The sequence below is a fragment of the Lathamus discolor genome, chromosome 1 (genome assembly GCF_037157495.1).
Source record: "Lathamus discolor isolate bLatDis1 chromosome 1, bLatDis1.hap1, whole genome shotgun sequence".
Lineage (NCBI taxonomy): Eukaryota > Metazoa > Chordata > Aves > Psittaciformes > Psittacidae > Lathamus > Lathamus discolor.
Window position 1 is genome coordinate 92,031,435 of NC_088884.1, and position 25,631 is coordinate 92,057,065.

Genomic DNA, 25,631 nt, shown 5'->3' on the forward strand with positions numbered 1-25,631 from the left:
GATGCACTGGAGGGGCTTCTTTTAGCACACCCAGTGGAAGTTTTAAGGGAAGAACTAGATTTTCCTCGCACTAGAAATGGAAAACAAGTTCCACAAGAACATAAGAAAACAAATGAGTTTGAAGCTGACTCCTCATTGGACTTACACAATTCAGTTTCTGGTTCTGTGTTTGTCAAGCAGCAGGAGTGTTTCAAGTCTATGCCACACATTATGTGGTTTATGATTAAGAAAGAGCATGGATCTATTACCTAATATGAGAAATTAATTATTTGGGAATTACTGTAGCGAGTAACATGAGCAGAATTTGCTTTATTGCCTCAGCATACCTGAGCTGGCAAATCTATTATGGATTATTCCATGAAGACAGACAACTTCATAGTGATCATTAACATAGGTTGTAAATGCTATATATATAATCCTGTAGAAGTTCTTACAGGTATGGAAGAAACCCATTGCACAAATAATAATACACAAATAATACACAAATGCAACCTCTTTATTGTACTGTCTACAAAGAGGGAAGCAGAAGCATTGATGGAATCAGAAAACCCATTCCAGATTTGCAGAAATGCAGCAAGTTCATGTAATTCAGTACATATGTAACCCTAGGGTAAGTCTGTCTGGATAATAAGGATTTTCACAACATATGAGTGCTGCCTCAAGGCATTTGGAAACGCCTTCTCCCTGCTGGCTCCTAACAGTACCTGGGGATGCAATGAAATGGAAGCTGTGTTCTGCATGATCTTCTTTGCCATACACTGACAGTGACCCTGATCCTGCAAATGCTTACATACATGTTCAAAATTTCTATCATAAACAGTTCTGCTGCTTGTGTGAGGCAAGTAAAACGTCACACAAGTTTTGGCAGAAGTGGAAATCATACCTCTTTAGGTACTGTTACTGTTACTGATGGCTTAAATGGGTCAGGTCCTTTGGCATTTTACAATACAGAAGAATATGAGGTGAAAACAAATTGGAGAATCTATATTTGAATCAAAAAATTAAGACCAGCCACAATGCCCTCACTAAGCAATAAAGATTTCTCAGAAAAAGGTTTTATTAAAAGGAAAGCAATTAATAGGAGAGAAGAAAATCCAACTGGCACTACCTAATTAGAACAGATCAGGTCACACTTTTGTCTGCTTCTTTATGGGTGCAAAGCTGTATAACACAGACAGAAGTAAATGCTGGATAATCATTGGCCTTATTTTCAATTCTCTTCTCTGGTAGACCCAAATCATTTCAGCATGATCTATTTCTGCTTTTTGCAACACAGTCTTGGGCTTGGAGATGATATTTGGCAAAGGTGAGAAAGAAAGGAATGTAAAAAAGTACAAAGGGAGTGATTTACTTTATAAAGCAGTCATGTTTGTCCCCTTCCTTTTTTCCTTTTACAGTCTCTCCAGCCCATGTTATTGACAGAAAATTATGTGGCTGAAAAACTGGGGTGGATTTTAGGGGTTCACTTTTGAGCTCTGGAACAGATTTCCTGTATGATGGCAAGTCATTACATATTACAACAGGACAAGCTAGTAAAAATCACAATATGAATAATTTTGTTCACACAGATACCATTAAAAAACCTCCAAACACGTGGAAGAAATCTTTGGTATTTCCTACTTGCAAAATATTTTAAGAATTAAATCATGATCAGAAGTAATTAATAGCATCATGTAAGAAGAAAGCAAATCTGGCACACATTCTGATGCTCAGACGTGATACAAGGCAAACAGGTGTGCAAACCAAAAAGCAAGAAAAAAATGGCAGAGTTTCTCAAGTAATTCTTTTAGTCCACAAATATAACTTCTTTCTAGAGAACCAGACAAAATTAATGGAAAATATGTGGCTAATGAGAGAAAAAAGCAACAAGAATGTTCAGATCCTAAGAAAGTATTATTGCAATTATTAAAAAAAAAAAACCAGGCTTAATGACTACATAAGGAGAAAAAGCAGATGAAATAAAGGCAAGGAAGATTTTAGTTGATGCAATTAGATTTCTGGAAACAGTGAGGGCTTTTTAGTTTGCCAAATGAATTAGTAAATGGATATAGGATCACTGATTTTTCCAGGCCTCTGGAGAAAAATTAGTGGGACTGTCTGGTACTGCCATTTGTTAAAAACTGTTCGGGGATTCTGATAGAAACACAAATAATTGCTCTCCATTTTCAAGGGTAAACAACAGAGTTGGAATAGACAGAACTCATAGAGAAGAGAAGGCTGCGTGGGGACCTAATAGCAGCCTTCCAGTACCTGAAGGGGGCCTATAGGGATGCTGGGGATGGACTCTTTGTCAGGGACTGTAGTGACAGGACAAGGGGAAACGGGTTAAAACTTAAACAGGGGAAGTTTAAATTGGATATAAGGAGGAAATTCTTTCCTGTTAAGGTGGTGAGACACTGGAATCGGTTGCCCAGGGAGGTTGTGAGTGCTCCATCCCTGTCGGTGTTCAAGGCCAGGTTGGATGAAGCCTTGGGTGGGATGGTTTAGTGTGAGATGTCCCTGTCCATGGCAGGGGGGTTGGAACTAGATGATCTTGAGGTCCTTTCCAACCCTAACTATTCTATGATTCTATGATTCTATGTCAAACCTTACCTCCGCTGTGTCACAGGTTTAATGTCTATTTAATAGGCTGTGAGAGACCCAGGGAGTTTCAATGAATCTTACAAACTTGCAATTTGTCATGGATGGGCTACAGCATGGGGATCACTGACAGGGAAGAGGTGTTTTGGAGCAGGATCATTTTTATTTTTTTTTTTCGACTTGCCACAGTGCTCTGGAACAATCCTAGAGTCATGGCATCATTCTGAATCCACAAGATACTTCCCGAGCGGTGCTTTCTGAACCCTCTTCCATTTGGGAAAAGGGGTCTCGAGCAATTGGGACCCAACTGCCTTTCCTTTTAACAAAGTTATTGGTGATCACATCTTTTTTTTGAGGGGAGAGGTAGGGAAATAAAAAGTAAAAAAATAAAAATAAAAATTAGGTTGTTCTGCTATTTGCATTTTGTACTTTTGAAACTACAACTGGGCTCAAATTAAAGTTACAAAACACATGTAAAGGAAGGAGACCGAGGTAACTACCGAAAAGGGAGTCTCAGTTAGAACAGGAAAGAAGAGCTCTCCAGAAATAAGCAGAGAAAGAAACTGGAAGGTTCCTTTAGTGCTGTCCAGAAATTCTCCTTTCAACTGCAATAATTCCCACGTAGTCTGTGGGGCTAGTCCTCTTGACATAATTTCTTTCCATAGACTTCAAATTTCCTTCTTACTTACTTCACTGTGCACAGGCCCGCGTATGTAGCAACTCCATCACCAAGCTGTCAAAAACCTCTCTGCCTCTCTGTAACATCAGCAACCCATATTTCTCTTTAGGAGATATCACAAATCTCCCTTTGCTCCTGAGAGCTCCTTGCTTGCTGAGATAACTATTATCAGTTTCACATTTCCCTGAAAGTTAGGCTGAGTAAAAAAAGGGTCTTCTCTTTTCCTGGTGATAAATTTTGTGAACAGAAAACCACAAGAACTTTGTCTTTTATGCTTGTTCTTTTTACAGCAGTCACTTAATATCAGCACATTGAATTTCCACATGAACAATAAGGAAGTTTGGGCTTATACCTGTTGATATATGAACAAATGAAAATATGAAAGGAAAAGAAACTAAACAGATGACACTCACAAAGTACAGCAATGAATGCCACATGTATTCTGTTATGCAAAACCTTGTAAGGCTGAATACGTGAAGGGTCTCACTTTGCCAAGCAGTATTTGAGGAGTTCCTCCCTGGATTTCTTTCATTCCAGGCAGCCTGGCTAAACATGGGCAAGACAGCGCAGGAGTGAAAATATATATGCAGATACTACATTACTATACTGCTTTAACATGATCTGCAGTTAATGTGAATTGCAATTGCTAAGGAAACATGGTGGTGTTTTTTTACTAGGGACTGATAAAAGAATTGAAAGAATGAAGAAAATCCAAAAGGCAGATCTTGTTGCTTGTCCAAACTGTATGGTGGTTTTGAGGAATATTTATATAACAAATACAATAAGTGACAAGAATTTTGAATAGCTTTTATTCTCTGAGAAGAAAATGAATGAATATAGAAATTACATAAGAAAACAAAGATGCTATTATTTTTAAAATTAATAATTAGGTTGTCTTCGCATCTTCCTATTCCAGAGCAATTTTCAAAACAAGATGCAGAAAACTCCTTATATTATGAATTAATATTTTCAATGAAATACCACAACTGTTAAAAAAAAAGACGACCCACAACTTCCCCAAACAAGAATACAAGACATTAACACAGAGTGGGTAGGGAGAAGAATAAAATAAAGGGTAAAGAAGGTTTAATCTCAAGTACTGTTACCTAGCTTTGCAGCTCCAAGACCTTATTTAAGCTCAAGTCACTGAGATGCTCACAATTCTTTTGCAAAGCAGACACTCAATCTCACAGAAAGGATCTGGAGAAAATGATTGAGACTCTTCCCTCCTGTGCTCTCTTCCCTTTAAATTGCACCACAGGCTGACTACTCATGGAGAAGATGCAATGCAGGTAGCCGATGTCTTGTTCCAGCTCGGAGCTCCTGGATCATGTTAGAATAAATGTACCTCTTCTTCCAGGCGCAACTGAAAAGAAACCGTTTCAGCTGTCATACTGTAAGAAAGGCCATTAGGCCTAACCTACTGGGTTTACTTTACAGCATTATCATGACAACTTATGCCAAGACAACCACAACAGAAGTGTGTATGTTCTTTTTTTCCACCAGTCCTTTACAGTCCACATAACAAATAGACTGACATTTCTTTCACTTCATAGGACAGCCTTTTAATAACTTCCAAAAACCCTGTGTAATCCCTTTTTAAAATTATCACCGTGGACATGAAGAGATAATTTGTCCTCATACTGCCCTGTTCTACCCCAAAAGCTGTATAATATGAAAATATGATTTAAGAACAGTCTCTGAAGCTCCCAGATCTAGGATGACATAAACCTTGTAGAACAGAATTACCATCTCTCCTTCTTGCCTTTCATGTCATAAGACAGTAGCTCATTGCAGCTTTATAAGCCCACAATCCCTGGCTATAGGAGCATCTTGCAAAGGCTATTTCAATCAAGAGGAATTCTGCTAGGATCTGATACTGCTTTAAATTTTGCGGGGGTCCAAACTAGTTTCAGTGCAGAAGTTGTGGTATTAGGTGACATTGCCCAACATCACCTGCCCAGAAGTCTAAACTGGACAGATTTGTGGATTTTGTGAGTTACATTTGACCACAAGTTTGAAAATCTTGAATGATTTCATCTGAATTTACAAATGGCCCAACCTAAAATTGTTGGGTAAAAGCACTATTTTGTCATCAATCACTAGTATCTACCAACAAGAAGCAATGGAAATGAAGCAGTAGATTCAAAGAAAATATTCAGTTACTACACTGAATCAGTACTTTAGTTACTACAAGACAAGCCTTGACACATCTACGATAGAGAATGGTGTTTTTATTGTGGGCTGGTTCTAATATTTTTAAAGGTACAATAACAGCTGAGTTCAATGACAGAACATAGTGTAAAAAATCCTCTGATGAACTTGAAGCAGGCAGCTTAGAGCACAATCCCATTTACAGAGCAAACCAACATGTGTAGCCCTGGGCTGCATTTTCATGTTACAAAGGGTTTAGTGACAAATCCCAGCTTTCCTCCTGGCACTTGCTTTTGACTTTAGGTTCCAGTGCACCTTTCCTGTGACTGTTCAAAAGGTTGTGCTGTGAAGTGTTTTAGAGAAGTTTTTGAGGAACAAAAATGCGGGTTTTAAGCCACATCAGCCCATCTATCAGCCTATCACAAAAAGAGCCTGCAGACAAATTAGATATGTTGGCAAAAGTTCAGAGTAGTGAGCTACAGTGCTGAGGGCACAGTGCCATGGAGTCAGGACTGCTGCCAAACTCTGGGCATTGTGAAACCAGGGCCTCAGCTAATAGAAATCAATGTGTGTAAATTCAGCTGTCAGCCACTGAAATTGCTGCACCTCTTCTCTCACACAGAACCGTAATTTAATTAAGTGTTGATGTGTTTTGGGTGGAAGCCCCTCAGCAGCACTGCTTCTGAATAAGCCATTTCGTTTATAAAGGGTATAGGAACAGAGGCCTCTCCCGTATTAGAGACATGTTTTGGAACTGAATTTGCATTCCACTTATCATTGTTTTCATAGTAGTTGGACTTACTTAAACTCAAAGGAAAAAAAAAAAGATGACATCACAAATTATATTCCTATAACTCATTAAGGTTGATCACAAAATGAGTGCACAAACTATTACTAAATCTCCTAGTACTGTGGGATCACTAATTCTTTTTCCCTCTGCTTTCCAGGTTTATAGAAGGTCAAATGTGCCTCAGTCTTTGCTTTCTATGTATAAGATGGTCTCTGGTTGGCAGAAGGAGAACAGTAAACTGTTGCTATCTGATCTGTCCTTTTTTTTTTTTTTTTTTCCCCTGCTTAAAATTGTTGTATTTTATATCTCAGCAAGCCTCTGGAGCAGATTAAAGCATCACATGTACAAATCAAGATGCAGATTTATAGCTACTTCATTATACGATTCTTCCTCTAAAAAAAAGAAGCCAACCCCTCTTCTCCTTGTATGTGTATTAGAATCTTTATGGTGTCAAACACAGACCAAACGAACATGGCAGTCAGATTTCTTCTGGATAAGGTCATTCTGAAGTGAGGTATTTTTTCTCCCTCTACAGGCATATACATGCTGTCCTCAGAATCTGGCCATGACATTCTAGATAAAATTATCCCTTTACCAGTCTTTAGTGTCTTCTCCATTTTAATTTTTAAGTCAGTGCTGGGATGACAGCCACATCACTGCAGAAGGCCTAACAGATTTCTTGGATTCTAACCAAAATGCTATTTTGTAAGTTTTTTTGCTACGGTTTGGATTTGTTTTACCCCTTCAACTGCCAACATAGTTGGAGTTCTCGTGGTGTTTTCAGGAGTCATTTTTATAAGAGTATAAAATTACTTCTATAGTACAGTTATTCCTAGTTTTGAGAAAATCCAGGCAGCTCTTTCTGGAAAGAAGGATTAAGGTAGCATTTCAGGAATTTGGTTTAAAAAATAAAGGTACTCCCCAACAGTAATAAGAGATAGCATCAACACAGGTTTCTCAGCCTTGCTCAGGCTGGTCTCAAGTAAGAAGATAGGTTGGTCTATATGATCTACAGCAACTGGTGATTAAGTTGCATATTAACATTACTGGCATATGCTTAATGCATATAATACCAAGCATGGCAGACAGGGAACAAAGAATCATAAGAAGCAGGTTTTCAGCAAGCACTAATTGTATAGACTGGATTAGAACTTGAACGGGAAAGCAAAAAGAGATTATCAACAATGATGAAGTTAATCTGATTAAAAAAAGGGTAAAAGAAGAGTAGACCAAACCACTAACAACATACCTTGAAAGATTTCTCTCATTAGAAGACATTGTCTGTACATTTCTATAAACAGAAGTGAACAGTCAATATAAAGAACCTCAAATATTTAACTTAGTTATCATTACTAAATCAATCAATCAAGTAATCATCAATAAAAGACATTATTACTCAAATCCAGCTTAGATTTTTAGACATTTTCTACTGAATTGCACAGTAGCTCACATTCACATGGAAAAAGTTCTCCTCAAGGGCAGAAGGGCTGAAGCCAAGAATGAGTGACTGAGCTCTAAGGGGTGTGGTGGGTGTGAATTTAGATGTCATTTAGCTCTCACTATCACATCAGTCCCACTTCTGGAGCACTAGCCTGCCCCACAGGTGCTGTGAGGCTCCCTCAGTGTTTGGTAGAAATACTGCCATTTTCAGCTGAAAGGCACTACTAAAAATATTTTTGTTTCCATAGCAACAGATTGTGAAATACAATAGTATGGCTCTTTGCAGGATATTGCCAAAAGATCAGAGATGAGAATACTCGTACCTCAACTGCTACAGCTGCAATAGAGCAACAGAACCACAAAAGCCATTGCTATTTATATAATCATATCTTCCTATGTTTTGTACCTTTGTGCAAACGTCCTTATTCTTTCAGTGCAAAATTGCAAACTTTCCATGACCGAAGAATAACAGTAGCAACAGTACCTGCTACAGTATGTAAAAGTCTTCCATAGGTTTCAGACTAGTTACCAAAATGCGAATTCATTCATTTTAATATGACTCCAAGCACCTTTAGAGCCATATCAATATTTAAACTTGAACTATATCAATATCTTAAACTACAGAGAGGCTGCCCTGACTTCAATAACAGTATCGTTGTAATTGCTTGGGGTAAAACATTTCATAAATATGCACCCACAGAAATTCATAACCACCCTCCAAAATAAAAGCTGAATGTTTTAGAACTGAACACTCTGTAGCCCTTAGGGCTGTAGAGTGGGGTTTAGTGGGATTTTCTAGGAGAAAAGCCATTAGTGGAATCTGAGCATTATAATTTGACAGCCTGAATGGAAGTTAGGGCTAACTTTCAATACCATTATTGAAACTCTGCATAAAATCTAGAAATAAACTAGGAAATCTTCTTGGCCTTCATGAAATTTGAGCAAATGTAGATTTTGATATGTCTGAGTGAATAGCCTAGCTAGAAGATAATTTAAGGAAGCTTGCTCTAAGTCATCCAATTTTAATCTTGAAAATGGGTCAATCTGCCAAGGCTTCATGTAAAAACAAAGGCAGAATACTGCTAAATGACGACATTTCATGGGATTAAAAGGATTAAGGATTAAAACAAGAGGTCATTTGAATTCAAGCACATCCACTGTTTATTCTTTGTGTTGAGTAGCTACATGCAGAAAGAGATTCAGTTTACATTATTGCTAGTCTGGGTGGAATTAAACAGCTGTGAACAAGGCCAGTGTGCCTTGTTCAGCTATTCAAGAAATAACATTCAGCAAAATCTTTCTTCAAATTTCTAATTGGTACCTCATGCTAACGTAATTAAATCAACTTCAAATGCTCAGTTGCCAATTTGTTTGAAGTACAGTAGAACACAGAGGTATTGCCAGGGAGAAGATGCAGAGATCATGATCATCAGTGGAGAATAAAGTAATGAGAAAAGCCAACAGCAGCAAAACTGTCCTCAGGTCACCACTGACTGACCCTGACTTCCCTCCGATCATCACCCCAACAAAGAATGAACTTTGATGAAACCAGACAAGCTCAGCAGTGACAAGTTCAGTGGTGTCGCCAGCAGACAAGAATCCAGCACTGCACACCGTCTCTCCTGCCCTGAAGGACTGTTAGAAGAGATGGAGCCCAACATCATGGACTGGATGAACTCAGCAGCTTTATAGGGATTGGTCCATGCACTAAGGAATGATCTCTCTTTATGTGTGTATGTGTGTGTATATAAATATATATGAGACAAAGAGTGATGGTATATTGAAAAATATGGGATCTGAGCATGACATGAATGGCATGAAGTAAGGGGTGGATACTGTTCTGAGTTCAGCTGTAATAGTTATTTTTCTCAGTAGCTGGTGCAGTGCTCTGTTTTGGACTTTAGTCTGAGAACAATGCTGATAACACACCAATGTTTTTAGTTGATGTTAAGTAATGCTTACCCTGACCAAGGACTTTCCAGTCTCATGCTCTGCTGAGACAGGACACCTGACCCAAACTAGCCAAAGGGGTATTCCATACCACAGCATGTAATTCCCAGGATATAAACTGGGGGCAGATCACTGCTTGGGTCAGGCTGGGTATTAGCTGGCAGGTGGTGAGCAATTGTATTGTGCATCACTTGTGTTTATTGTTTTCCTTTCCTTTTCCCCTTTTAGTTTTATATCCTCTCCCCTTGTTATTTCCCTTATCATTATTATTATTGGTGGTAGTAGTAGTGGTTTTGTGTTATACCTTAGTGTCGTGGTTTAAACCCAACCACAAACCTCTTTTGCTCACTCCCCCCCTTCTTGCCCTCCCCCTGCTTCTGGAGGGACGGAGAGGAGAATCAAAAAGAATGCAACTCCCACGGGTTGAGATAAGAACAGCCCAGTAACTAAGGTATAACACAAATCACTACTGCTACCACCAATAATAATAGTGCTAAAGGAAATAACAAGAGGAAAGAATACAACACCTCAACACCAGCCGACCAATAACTCACCCCACTCCCCCCAGCCAAGCACCGACTGATACCTCCTCCAACCCTGCAGTCCCAACCCTTCTGGGTAACTCCCAGTTACATCCTGGTCATGACGTGCTGTGGTATGGAATACCTCTTTGGCTAGTTTGGGTCAGGTGTCCTGTCTCTGCTTCCTCCCAGCCTCCCCTCCTCCCTGGCAGAGCATGAGGCTCAGAAAGTCCTTGGCCAGACCAAACATTCGAGCAGCAACTGAAAACATCGGCGTTATCAGCACTGTTCCCAGGCCAAAAGATCAAAACACAGCACTGTACTAGCTCCTAAGAAGGAGAAAAATGACTGCTGCTGCTCAACCCAGGACACTTAGTTACTAAATTGTTCTTATCTCAACCCATGGGATTTGCATTCTTTTGATTCTCCTCCCTATCCCTCCAGGAGCTGGGGGACGAGGGAAGAAAAAGGGGAGTGAGTAAGTGGCTGCATGGTTCTAAGTTACTGGGTGGGCTTAAACTATGACACTTTATCACTTAACAGCTGATGTTTATAATAACATTAAAACTCTGTCTGTACTGGCATACAGAGAGGTTAATGGTAGTTGGTCCCTGTGAAGAATCCAAGTCCAATTCAATTATTTTGGCTCTTTTGTCAAGTCAAAAGTTCTGGAATTCAGTATCCAAAGCTCAGAGCCAAAGTCCACAGCTGAGTTCTCAAATAAAAATGTGTATCTTCTCAAAATTATGCAATAATTCTGTGATTTCATGGAAAGTTTTCTTTAAAAAACAATTAACAAACAGTACATCCAGCTTTCAAACAGCAAAGCAGATGAGGAAGGAACTGAAATGGATGGGTGCAGGAAGAAGGTAAGATTTTTGTCACTGAAAGCCAGTTACAATATACATGTGTAGATACAAAAGAGGAACTCTATAGGGCCAGTAAATACGTATCTGTAATCTACCATTAGTATACATTTTCTGGTCTTGCAAAACTCTCTCTGTTAGTGTCCCACTATAGCTTTGAGTAATTCACATTTACCAAAGCACTTAATCACATGATTTCAATGGTATGTAAGAACATACTTAGAGTTAAGCCCATATAAGTCCTTTGGTGGAAAGGGATAAACCTACGCACATGCTTAAATGCTTATGGAATTGCAACCTACACTCTTTTGGCTCTTGCCCATTCTGCAGGGTTAATGTCACAGTCTGTTTTCTTCTACAAGTGATTCAGTATACGTGGATATACCAACATCAGGTATACAAAAAAAAAAAAAAAGAGTAAAATATTGAAGTACATGTTTTAAGAATTGTTTTTTCAACTTGGCATCACCTAACGAAGGCAGAAGTCCAATACAGAAGAATATATTGCTTTCCCCTGTAAACAGAGAGCATCAATGACCACATTCTGCTGTGAAGTACACCTTCACCTTTTCTTCTATTTCCTTCCGTGTTAATCACCAGTTATTTTTCTATCTGAGAACAGGGAAGACCTACCTCACCATATGACCTAAACTGATTTCTGACCTCAGAACAAGGCCAACACCTTGAGGAACATTCCTCCTGTCCTTCACATCTTACTGACTGGTGGAGGAATTACTGGGTAACATCAGAGGTAGACCTTGACTGTAAAAACAAAGCAGTCAAATTATTTTTGTCTCACTTGACACAATTACCTGTCATAGCTAGAACTGCATGAGTTATGAATCAACAGAAAGAATCTTGTACTATTTATTTAGACACAGCATAGGAATAGAAGTGACTAAGAAATTAATGTACATTCTGAATGTAAATATGCTACCAAAAAGAAAGAATTTTTTTTTTTTTTAAATTGCTGTAGGAGGATCAATGCAGTAAAAATAATACCCAGAAAAAGAAAATATTTTACAAAAACAATTAAAATCTAAATTTGAGCAATTGCAGCAAATGGAGACCTAAAAGACACTCAGCTTGTCTGAAAATCTATTTTGCAAGCATATAAAGAGCTTTCTAAGTGCACCTTGACAGGTCTTTCAAGGACTTAAAAAACACAAAGGCAACAAAATGCATTTTTTGTGTATTTTTATTAAAAGAAACGCATCCCATGCAAGGACTGATTTTGCCAGTTTCCAACTTGGACTAAATTTTTATAGCTGAATTTGATACTCTTTGAAATAAGGGTTTATATCATGGAAAGGCTGACACAACCTTGACTTCAGTGATGAGAACCATGCCATCATATTTTCCTCTCTTGCTGGAGAAATTAGGAATAGTTTTGTGTAAAATTGTGGCAAAGAAAAGACAAAAATGATCAGTAGCTCTTTAGAGGCATCTTGAAGGAAAAGCCTTTGAGTGGCAAATAAGATCAGATTATAAAACAGGATGCAGAATAGCACATAAAATAGATGTTTGCCAGCATCATGGGAAATAGCAGGAAAGACTTGTGCTTTTCCCTGAGGCAGACTTCTTTGGACATGCACTGTGAAGGAAATTTAACTCAAAACCAGTAAAGCCACCCTGAAGAAAATTAGTAATAGGTGATGGTCATGCCAGAGAAAGAGGAAATGACCTCTTTCAATCATCTTTTGTGCAAGATGCTCCATGATTATCAATCAGAAATCAGTTCCCTGGAAATACTGTAACCTGGCCATCACTCCCAGGATCTCAGCAAACATCTCCAGGTGTCCCTGCAAATGCTTGCAAAAAATAGGAACACTGCAAAACTTCAGCACCTGTTTGTCTGCAATATCATAGGAAATTGGGTATTATGTCTGAGCTTTAATTTTTTACTCTGTGCTTACAAAACCTTAATTTCGTTATGAAATGCACTGTGACAAACATTTTGGAGTGGTTCTCAAAAAACCGCAACAGAACTAACAACCAACGAAACAACACACAAATGTTATGGTTTTGGTTGGTTTGTTTTGTTTTTTTTTTTGTTGTTTTTTTGTTGTGTGTGTGTTTTGTTTTGTTTTTTTTAAACTGTCCCTTTCTGTTCACAATTGTCTTATGTTCCTTGAAGAGACAGGTCATTATAATGTGAGTGAGAAACCTGCTTATTCAAGTGGGCTACCTGAGCATGCTTGGGATGAAAAGGTTCAAGAAGCCACAAGGTAAATGAGGAAGCAAACTGGAAGCAAAGAAGTGATAGAAAAGCTCCTAAAGGACTTGATACTGTGTTAACAGTCAGAAAGTTTCTGAGTCCACTGAAATCAAGGTTACAAGCCGCTCTAGTAAGGCATGGTGGGCAGAGAGAAACTTTAGTATAAAATATTAGTTTCTGTTGAGCTTATATTATCTATTTAAAATCACTTCTATTTTTGTTTCTAATAAATCTTTTTGGTTTTAGACTGCAAATTCATCTTTTCTCTCTTTTTAGGGACTTCACTACAGCAGAGTCTAGGCTGTTCCACTTCAAAATTCTGGGTGATTTTGGATACTCATAGTCTCAGTCTCTGAGATTTACTTGTCACACTGACTTAAGGTGACAATAAGAATAAAAATAAATCCATGCAAACACAGACATTTTCATTGATACCATATTCCCTGAATCCACAATGGTGTTGATTTTCAGAAAAGCAGCTGACTGAGTGGAAATTGAGGGTTTCTTTTGAAAATTTAGGGTATGAGTTAAACAAATAAATAAATACTGTAGACTAGAACATTTAAACTGGTGCCAAAATAAACCCAGACAAATTCTGAAGTCATTCAGGTTCTGGAATTGTATATACAAGAGTGTTCGCAAATGTTTTTACTCTTAAAACAACAGCAACAGAAAGCTACCACAAATATTGCATAACTTATCTTAGAGTCTATTCTTAGTAAGAGTATAAACCATGTCTGTGTTCTGTTAATGAGATAATATGACACACTGACAGCAAATTCTGTAAGTGAATCAGTCACACAGCTAAATGGAAGCTTTCTAAAAAGCCAGCTAGGCACACTTTTGCTTCAAAGACTGGAACTCTGCTTGTTCCATTGTTTAATCTCTTTGGTAACTACAAAGTAATTTAAGAACAAACCCCAACAGTTTAAAACGTGTGTTTCTAAGATTACATAGGACAGTTCTTATAAATGCACTCTAATTTTTAAGTTCTCAAACATAGTACTTTAAAGAAGGCTTCTGTGCAAGCTGCCCAGAAAGGAACAGGTTGCTGAGGGGACTGGCCAGGACAAGAGGTGAACTATTCTGAACTGAAATAAAATGGGTTGGACAAATTTGAAAATTAAAGCTCATGCTGCTATAAGTCTATGTACCTTCACTGAAGTCACTGGACGTGCACCTGGGTTTGCCATCATACAACTGACACTCTTACAAGCCCTCTGTCCTGGGTTCAGCAGTAGCAGTTATTTTTCTCCTTCTTAGTGGCTGGTGCAGTGCTGTGTTTTGACTTTTGGCCTGGGAACAGTGTTGATAACACCGATGTTTTCAGTTCCTGCTCAAATGTTTGGTCTGGCCAATGACTTTCTGAGCCTCATGCTCTGCCAGGGACGAGGGGAAGCCGGGAGGAAGCAGGGACAGGACACCTGACCCAAACTAGCCAAAGAGGTATTCCATACCACAGCACGTCATGCCCAGGATGTAAGGGAGAGTTACCCGGAAGGGCTGGGGACTGCAGGGTTGGACGAGGTATGGGTCGGTGCTTGGCTGAGGCGAGTGGGATGAGTTATTGGTCAGCTGGTGTTGAGGTGTTGTATTCTTTCCCCTTGTTATTTCCTTTATCATTATTGGTGGTAGCAGTAGTGATTTGTGTTATACCTTAGTTACTGGACTGTTCTTATCTCAACTGGTGGGAGTTGCATTCTTTTCGATTCTCCTCTCCATCCCTCCGGGTGTAGGGGGAGGGCAAGAAGAGGGAGAGTGAGAGAGCGACTGCGTGATTTATGGATGACTTTTGTTTAAACCACGACACCCTCCCAGTGAGGGAACTTTTTGTTCTCTTTTCTTTTTGGACGTCAGGCTAGATGTCTATTTCATATTACACCTTGTCTGCTAGTTTGTAGTTAAGTGTGAAGGAGTAGGGTGCGTGGGAATGACATGAGTAAACACACAAGTTGTTGTAGTCTCATACTTTATTCCCAATAAAAAATTACTCAAACTGGCACAAGGTGAAATATAAACCAATCTGAACAATCATGAAAAGCAACAGCATTTTTTAATCTCATTCAAAACCTGTATTGCCCTCTTCCCCCCCCCCCCCCCCCCCTTTTTTTTTCTGCACTTCCGCGTTTTTTTTGGTCTGGAAGTAAAATACTGACTTTTACCAAAAAAACAGGATTTCTAGCACATTTTGGCATAGTTCACTGTATGTCAGTATCTGTCTCTTTATCCAGCTAAAGTGGAAACTCTAAGCCTTTAGAGATTCCTCCACTTCAAGTCAAGAATATGAGCCTGAAGCAATTTCCTACCTTTTATGGAAGAGTCAGGGTCACCTTCAAGTTAAGTAGGATCCAGATGGATTTTCAGTATAGGTTCAGTTCTTGTAATTTCTATTTCCTTACTTCCCTTTCTGTAATTTAAAAATTACAAAAGTAGCTGTAGTTTACCACAGCATAAAAATGCATTAAAACACAGGAACCTACATTAATAATGCTAATAATCCAAATGATCTGATCTTGCTTTTTATTTGAGGTTCCTGAAAGAATCAGTTTTACATACTCTGGTGTTCATTAATCATACTAATGCTTATTTTTCTAAAAACTATACAGCTCATCCTGCTTTTGGATATATGTACTGTTTCCTCAGTTGTTAAGAACAGCACACTGCACTCAATTTTCTGTTCTGTGTTGTTGCTACAGGCTGGATCAGCACCTGCATACAGAAATACTCTTGAAAAAATGCCAAGCTGATTGCAGAAAATAAAGCAGTATACAAAATACATAATTTTCTGGGAAAACCACCAAGCCTACAGATTTCACTTCACTTTAAATCATTTATGAAGGGGATTATCCAGGCCATTATTTACTTTAGGGTTTAGGGCTTTTTAAAATTTTATTTCCAGTGGCAAGGAAATTCTTCAAAAATATGGTGTAAAGCTATGGCAGGTAGTTGTCTTCCTGAAAAAAATGTACATGAAAGATACATTTTTTCAAGTTTCAGGATATCTCTCCTACTTCAAAATGTGCTTCAGCAACCTTTTAAAATGCTCACCAAAGTAATAAATTTGCCGAAATGATCTTATGCTGAAAAACAAATGACTCAATGTTGTTCTTGTTTTCAGTTGCTAAGAAGCTGGATTTTAGATATAAATTGTGGTTACAGGTTTAGTGCTTCACTGACTGCTTAACTCAGAATATATTATTAAGAGAAGAGGTGAAGTGCAAGAAAATTATACATGGTCTATTTGGTTATTAAATAGGGCCTCACCCACCCCCAGGAATATCACAATATTTTTATTATTAGAACTATAGGTATGTTTTTTGTAAAGTCCGTCCACATATGTAGGATGGGTGTATAAAACATTAAGGGAAACAGATTAGTATATTTAAGACTTCGTAAGCAGCAAGTATGTTCGTGCTTACAGTAGCAGAAAATGTTGTTCCACTTCTACTAATACTATGATATAAAAATGACATATATTTTGTGTTTTCACATTACTTCCTTATGTTTAATTCACAACCTGTCCTAGACAGTGCTTATACTAAATGCCAGTTTTCTTGTGAAGTACAATTTCTGCGCACAATAGATTATTTTTCATTTCTGAAAGCAAGTAATAATAAAATGCATTCAAATGAATTTGAAATGTTTTTACTGGCCTTTTTGGGTGGCACCCAGTTACAGCTGTTGACTATATCACGTAGCACTATTTCAAGTACTACTTCCAGTATATGTAAAATCATTAGATAGATGTAAATGCAATTCCTGGAGGGTGCATGACAAAATGTGAGATTATTCTTGTCACTCCAAGCACAGAGGTTATATAAGGAATGAAACTGGGAGCAATAGTAGGCTCTCCCTTTGAATCACAGCTGTAGAAAAGCGAGTAAACCTGAAGAACCATGCTGGTTATTACACTGATTCTGTTCTCTCGATCAAAAAAGCTTTTTAGTCTTCAGGGATGGCAGCTACTGCAGTGCCCAGGAAGTACAGGTTGCTTGGGATAATTTACATGGACTTATATCGCAGGGCAAACAGAATCATTTCACAACATTGAGCAGAGCAAGAAATTAATAGCTTATATGCACCATAACTGTGTAAAAAGCAATGGGAGCTACAGAGCTGAGTGGACATTTCAGAGCAGTCCTGAAAGTGACACACACTTTGCAAGCGTCAAAAATCTCTTGGTGTTCTACAGCATGACATTTTTGTGCATTTCCATCAGGTCATCAGTAATATGCATCTATGCATCCCCCTCAGTGGCAGAAGCACATCTCTTCAAAAAAAAGGCAAGCAAAATGTGTCTTGTAAATTATTAGGGAAGTTTTTAATTGTTCTGAAAGATTCCAGAAGTACCCTGGTAATTAGATGACTGGGATAATGACCTAACAAAAATAACAGGAACCAATATTTGCAATATGATTCTTATTAAAGGCAACAAGAAATTGCTCAGTAAAAGAGCCTCTCATTCTGAGATGCAAGTTCCTAAAAAAACCTGGGTACCAAAATCCAAGTGACAGTAATGTCAGTTAGGTAGCTCTTCCCCTGAAGTTGATTTTCCAGTGAAACATTACATAAAATGCTGGCAGTATTTATTGGCTGTGAGCTGAAACAGATTGTCAGCCCTGCGTCATCATCTGAAAATTACAGCAAACCTGCAAGTAAGTCTAAAACCAGACAGCCCTTGTGGCATCGACTGGTGGGGGCTTTTCTAGTCAGACTTGAGCTTTTCCACTGGGCACCCAGCAGAGCTTTTGTTAAAAGACAAAAAGAAAGGAAGAAAACAAAATGATTGTTACTTTTTTGGGATTTACAATTTGTCTGGTTGGTAAAAAGCTGAGGGCAAAGCTTGAACAGTTGTGAAACAAACAGAAGGCTCAGCCAAGCTGTTCCTCTGCTTAAAGCAGAAGAGGAAACAAAAGAGACAAGTTGATGCTATTGATACAAAGCCAAAGTGCTTGAGGTGTTTTAGGTGTTCTGCTTCAAGCACTTTAGGAAAGGTCTCTGAAATGGCTGAGGTAGCTGGCCACCACAAATAGTGGCTTTCACACTGCTGCAGGGTCTCACCTTTTCCAAGGCCAATGGGACAGTGAAGGTAAAGAGGAAGGGTGTACAGTTGTAATGGTAGGGACTGAGGGGAAATTTCCTTCTCAGCAGCAGTGAATGGTGAGGTGAGTTCACCATCCACCTACAGAATTTTTGACTTAGTTGAAATTATTCAGAGAAATGCCTCCATGCCTCTGAGAATCCAGACTTAGGACCTTTCCTGTTTCCTGAAGAGCCATTTCAAGAACGCATTAAGCACAGCTGAAATCAGAAGAAAATCAGCTTCAGAAACACATCAGACTCTGATCCACATTCAGTCATGGAAACCACCCATAAAAAAGTGAATTGACTTGCAACCCAGTTTAATAAAACATCTCTGGCTCCAGTGTCCAACTTATTTACAATAGCTGCCTGTTTTGTGAGAGAGAGCTACCTAGCCCTACACCTCTTTACTGGTATCCTTCTCTACTATAGGAGGTTCAGAACATCTGTACCTATTGAAAGGAATCTATTTTATTTTAGTAGGACGATGCACAGTTATTCTGGGTAGGAAACTAATGTTAGGCATTCACTTTTGGCCAGGAAACATCAATGCAGTGAGAGGAATTTGCAGTAAGAATGAACAGTGATGTTTAATCTACCTCTTTCTACGTTCTCTTATTCACAAGTTTGAATTTTGCCTTTTGCCTGACTTACACAAAATGGTAAGTTATGGTTGGTGTTATATTTTTGCCAAGTGCAAAGCCTTTAATACTTCCAATGGTAATTAGATTACTGTGAAATTTTGGTAAGTCTAATAGACCAGATACAGACCAGACACTTCGCTAGTCAAAATAACTATTGACTTCAGTAAATAAATTGCAATACCAGAACTAAAAAACCCCAAAGGCTGTTTCTTCAGCAGAGATGTCACATGTTGGTTTAGCTCATATTTGAACAACTGTTTTGAAATTCTCCTTCCCTCAAGAATCTAGGTTATCCTCATTTCCTGGGAGCCCAAGGACTGTTACTCAGCATAAAGTGGTCCTAGCCAGAACAAACTACATGGCTTGTGAGTAAAGCCTTCATGTGGCATGTTTGGAGGAAGTCAGCTTCTAAAATATGTAATGATAAACCACAAGGCATCCTACTTTTGGAGATTTCTACAGCAATTTTTTCACTTTGTAATAATATTCTGGTTCTGGTGTGCCAAAAAAGAAATTGTCCCACGTTTTTATTGAGTAATTTGAGCACAAGACATATTGTCAGGTCTGTAGAGCAAAATACGTAGCAAGACTGTCGAGGGTAAAACTGAGGCTAAAATGTCCAATTTCCATTTTAACAGAATGGCTTGCTGCTACGTGAAATGCAAAAACTTTAATTGTTTCTATATTCAAAAAGAAACACTTAAAATTTAATTAATGTATAGCATTTTCACCACACAGAAAATCCACAGGCATTTAAATACTTGCAGTGGCAAGAATGGGATGTGCTTTGAATAAAGGTTTGAAAAATAGAGAGAGAGAGCACTTGATGGCAGGAATATTTCTTGTATGTTCACAGTGGCAAGACAGTCAAGAACAAACAAACCACACTTTTCACAAGTTATTAAATTTTTGACTTTGTTATAGTAAATTGGATTTGCCTGGATTTGGAGAAACTGGGCCTAACCACTGGGTGATTTTCAAAAGAATAAACAATATGTTTGGTTCAAAATTAACAGCAGGAGCAGGGGGAAGTGATTTTGGCTCAAATACTCGATTCAAAAGGCAGAAGCACTTTGCTGCGACCTCATGAGGGCATTGTTTGCATTAGAAAATATGACAAGCTTCATGTTTCTCTGCTCTGATAAGCAAGTAAGTTCAAGTACAAAAATGTCAGATCCATATATCCAGATTTGTTTTACCAACTACGCATTCATGAGCACAGTATAGTCCTACGTGGAAATATGTCAGAAGATGAGCAAAAGATGTCATTTGCTTGAACCATCTCTGCCAAATAGTGTTGTTACTGTTACTGTGTTACTCAGACCAAGAAACTCTTCTGCAACTTTTGGGAAGATTTTGAATCTCAAACATATTAACAGATTTAAAATATATTTTTCAATAAAAGTATCATTTTTTTCCCTTTCAAATCATCCCTGTTATGTACCCATTCTTAAGTATTTCATCAAACAAAACCAACCTGTTTATGCCTACCTGTTGCCCATGAATGTCTAACTTATCTAATTTATCCCAACTGAAAGTTAAGAATCTTGAGAAAGGCATTGCTAGAAGCAATGAACAATGCAAGAAAAATTTCTGGGTTTACTATGGTGAATATTAATGAAATATTTCTCAAAGGATTTGCACCTTTTTTTACAGTATATCTTTGCTCATATTTTTAAATATGATGGCTTTTGCTGAGATGTTTTTGTTGTTAATATCATGGAACTTGGATGAAATCACATTTCTTACAGCCCTAGCTGTTTTCCAGTTCATGAATCAAGCAGCTGAACTGCTTTTAAAAGACAGACGTTTGAAACATAATCCAGCTTGGGTATTTCTGTAGAGGGAACATTTCACTGGAAAGTTTTTACTTTCCTTTCTGAGACAGCATTCAGTTGACAACATCACTAAAGTTCTGATATTAACCAACCTTTTGTTTATTATCACTAGCAAGAAGCAGCGGCATCTTACATAGATCTGAATACACTGTGAGGAAGCAGGAAGAAAAACTACCATTTGAGTTTTGAACAGTGGCAGGGAAAGAAAAACAAAGAATGGGGCAAACACATAGCAGGAAAAAAAAACATAAGGGGGATTAGAAAGCTTTGTGAGACCTTATAATGCCAGTGACTTTAGAAGAGAATAGCCTTAGATTATAATCCTTTAATTTTAGGTGACTGAATATGTGATAGCAGGATAAATATTCAGTGCTAGAAAACGGTCTCAAAACCTCTTCCATCTGACTCCAATATAGCCTAAAATATGTCATCCTGCAGGGGAAACAGTACAGAGAAAAACAACCAGGAAATGAGCAAGTTCTGGGAATTTCTACATCAGAAATGCAGGTAAGAACACTACGAAGAAATCTAACATGTCTACATGTCTGCTAGAACCAAATGAATATCTACCTTTTTATTTATTTTTTTAGTGAAAATATGCAGCTTGTGGAAACTGAGTCAGAATTAGAATAGGGAATCACACGCTAGTTTGGGTTGTAAGGGACCTTAAAAATCATCTTGTTCCAACCCCCTGCCATGAGCAGGGACACCTTCCACTAGAGCAGGTTGCTCTAAGCCCCATCCAACCTGGCCTTGAGCACTGCCAGTGATGGGCCAGCTGCCAGTGCTCTGGGCAACCTGTACCAGGGCCTCACCACTCCCACAGAGAAGAAACGGATGTTAAGGACGTAAGGGAACTGTGGAGAGCAATGCTAGCTTCTCACAGATTCAAATATGTGTTTATTGTGTGGCAAAATGCCAAACCCTGGGAAACAGTAAGACATTGGAAGTATTCTATAACAAAATTGTACAGGGAAAAAGAATTATAAACTAAAACTTCAGCTCTGACCAGCAATACTCAATAGGTCCTCTCAGAATCAATTTAGCACAGAATTTAGCACAGATGCATGTTTCACCTCATCTCCTGAGTTGGGAGACTTACATATATAATTTTTAGCTAGATGAAAATGGTCATGATTACGATGCTGGACTGTGCACGCAGTGGACTGGCAAGCAGAAGAACAGACCTTGGTTAAGACTGCTGGGGAAGTTGGTCTCCCCACATCAGAATTAAGGAAATTGGCAAACCACTGACAGGAAGCTAATAGTTGTGGCTGCCCACACTTGGCTGAAATGCTGTGGAGCTTTTGGGTTTACTTCCTTAGTCTTTTCATGTCTTTGCTAAACTGTGCCAGGTCTGTGACCACTGAGGAGAGTTAGTGAATTCATGTATTCCTAATTCCAGAGGCAGAGCACAAAAAGTCAATGTAAAGTCAATTCACCTAGTACTGATTAGCACTCTCAACTCTCTAACTTCCAATCCGCTATACACAGGGAAGACAAAGTTTTGACAATGTAAGCTTTCAGGATCGTATCACATATTCACCATCAAATATCATTAGGATAGAAAGATTACCTGACAGTGAGGAAGAAGATAAATCTGCACATCATTCAGATTGTATGCATTTTTTTTTAATTTCTTATCTTTTATGAAGAATCTTCAAAATACAGTGTTTTTCCATTTTTAGAGTTCGAGAACCTAAAGCACAGGTTGGGTCCAGGTAGCACAGCAAACTTCCAGAGAAGTCCAGTCCTTATACTCCTTTTTTTTTAAATGGCATCATCACTGAAACATGGTATCTGCTATATGAAGTTGCTGTATTTGGCCTTTTGATAGTAGGGATGCCACATATAATCAGACATTTTATACTATGGGCTATTTAGCTGATTTCTGAAAGCTACAGCAAATGCTTTTGTACTTTGTGACTTCATTTGATTAAGATAAAAGCACACAGAAAATTGATTTCAAATTTACAATCTCATTACTAAACGCTAAACCACTTAATACCAGACAAAGAATACATTATTTTTACTGAGTTAAGTCTAAGTATATATGCATGGCTTACTGTTATCTGCTAATTAATTAGGATTGTGTCTTATACCACCCACTGATACTGCCTGACATACAATATTAAGTCATTAAATTTTTTTAACTCAAGTCCTATAAATGACTCAACAGTAGGTCTGTTCTGGGTTCAGCTGTAACAGTTATTTTTCTCCTTCTTAGTAGCTGGTGCAGTGCTGTGTTTCAGGTTTAGTCCAACAACAATGCTGATAATACACCAGTGTTTTAGTTATTGCTCAGTAGCGCTTACCCTGATCAAGGACTTCTCAGTTTCATGCTCTGCCAATGAGGAGGGGTACAAGAAGCTGGGAGGAAGCAGAGACAGGACACCTGACCCAAACTAACCAAAGGGGTATTCCATACCACAGCACGTAGTGCCCAGAATAGAAACTGGGGGGAATTACCTGGAATGCCCTGGTTGCTGCTCAGGTAGGTCTGGGTATCGGTTGGCAGGTGGTGAGCAATTGTATTGTGCATCACTTGTGTTTACTGTTTGTTTCTTTTTCCCCTTTTAGCTTTAGATTCTGTTCCCTTGGTATTTCCCTTATTATTATTACTGGTGGTAGCAGTAGTGGTTTTGTGTTATACCTTAATTACTATACTGTTCTTATCTCAACCCATGGGATTTACATTCTTTTGATTCTCCTCCCCATCCCTCTGGGAGTGGTGTGGAGAAGAAGAAAGGAAGTGAGCGAGTGGCTGCGTGGTTCTGAGTTATCAGCTGGGCTTAAACTATGACAAAAGATCTTAAACAACTTGCAATTTATTTAGTGTGTTCCATGTGTACCTGCATAAGCAGTATGCATAAATAATTTGCATATTGTGTCCCTATGTGTGAAAGCTGTAAAAAGCAGGTTTTGTTTCAACACCAGACTACTGTAAGGACCCAAGCTTACAGACTCAGGCATTACAGCTAAAAAATTTGGACATGACCATTTTAAGTATACTGTGGCTGAGGCATATTAGGAACTCAAAAATACAGATCAGGACACATGTACCTCCTCACAGAGTATATGTACAATCATGGAATACATGGTACAACATGTTCAACAAATTGAAATAAAGGTAAATGAGAACTGTGGCAACAGCTAGGAGGTAAAGTTACTTCTAAACTTATATCTACTACTTTTAGAAAAAAAATAGGATAATCCCTTATTCTTTCAAAATTAAAATGACTGATTTTTTTCTTTTTTTGTTGCTAAATGAGTAGCCTTGTATCTGTCTGCATTTAATCATCTTTTACATACGCAGATCCAGCTTCCCAAAGTTCTGTGTTACACCATATGACTGTCCTGTCCCTATTGTTCTTTTCCATTCCACAAGTCTTCCTATCACCGGCCTCTTATATCAGCAATGACACAATATTTGCTTCAAATCATTGCTGAGAACGTCACTTTTTCATAATCCAAACTTTGCATCTTGCACTTACACAAAGAATTGCTTTTCTTGAGTAGTTGAGCTGGGAGCTCTTTCTTGTCATTGTATTTGTTTAGTGGAATCAGGTTTCATTAGAATTTCTGTTAGCAAACTGTATCGACATATTTAAAGGCTGCTAAAAATACAAAGTCCAGTGAAGAAAGTAACCCTAAGGGATAAAATGATTCAGTGCCTATAAAAGTACCAAGTTATGTTACCTACCTGGATTTCTTTTATAGAATGCTGTTCTATAAAGCCACATATAGCGTAATAATGGAGCTAATGGGTGAGACCTCATTATCTAGGATATAACTGGACTGTTTTACAAGGAGAGGGAGAGATTGGGGGCCACTGGATATGTTAGAGTGTTTCATTTGAGAACTGTCAGGTCAAATTGCTTCTACTTCTTATGTTATCCAACTGAAAAGAGCTAGGAAGAGCAACAGACTCAATTAATAATAATATTAAGTTATTTTTCAAGCTTAGGGGTTTTATCTAGTATGTGTGCTTAGCAGTTAGACAAGATACTTACTAGGAGAACCTTTCTCTTTAAAAGCTAATACTGAAAGCAAAGCTTGACCGCAGGGAGTAAACAATATGCATAACTGTTGCCAGCCACTCTATGCAATACAATGTGTTTGCAAGGTATTGACACAGAAGGGAAAAGAAAGGGAGTATTAATAGTATTCTAAATATTGATGTTACATCAAAGTATCCTCAGCAGCTTAGGCAGAGCTTCCTAAAAGATGAAGATCAGAAAGTCCTACCTTCTGCCAGATCAGTTTGGCAGAACATGACCAAGTGATTTACAGATTATATAAAGAGATTACCTCACTCATCCTTGAAATACAATCTCTGGACTGAATAGAGGCAGCCCTTCATACTATGAAGTTTGTTAGGAAGGAAAGAAAGATTCACTCAGGGGGAAAAATCACTGTTTAGCTACTCTGCTCTTCTGTACAAAATTTGTTTTGAGCTCTATTATTTCAGTAGACCTCTGCAGATCACAGAGGAGGAAGATTCCAGGTAAATATAGAATCATAGACTCATAGAATAGTTAGGGTTGGAAAGGACCTCAAGATCATCTAGTTCCAACCCCCCTGCCATGGGCAGGGACACCACACACTAAACCATCCCACATAAGGCTTCATCCAACCTGGCCTTGAACATCACCAGGGATGGAGCACTCACAACCTCCCTGGGCAACCGATTCCAGTGCCTCACCACCCTAATAGGAAAGAATTTCCTCCTTATATCCAATCTAAACTTCCCCTGTTTAAGTTTGAACCCATTACCGCTTGTCCTGTCACTACAGTCCCTACTGAAGGTCTCCACACAGCCTTCTCTTTTCCAGGCTGAACAGCCCCAACTTTCTCAGGCTATTATAA

General features: G+C 38.4%; 1 long non-coding RNA gene across 2 annotated transcripts in view; it reads right to left on the bottom strand.

Moving 5' to 3' along the window:
• Positions 1–4,045: 4,045 nt before the first annotated feature.
• The window catches only part of LOC136017772 (uncharacterized), a 137,687-nt gene continuing 116,101 nt past the window's right edge, over positions 4,046–25,631 (bottom strand). For both annotated transcript variants that reach the window (XR_010614075.1, XR_010614076.1), the window contains exons 2-4: positions 15,505–15,605; positions 7,453–7,494; positions 4,046–4,625 (exon numbers count right to left, since the gene is read on the bottom strand). This is a non-coding gene — a long non-coding RNA (uncharacterized LOC136017772). The remainder of the gene's footprint in view (positions 4,626–7,452; positions 7,495–15,504; positions 15,606–25,631) is intronic.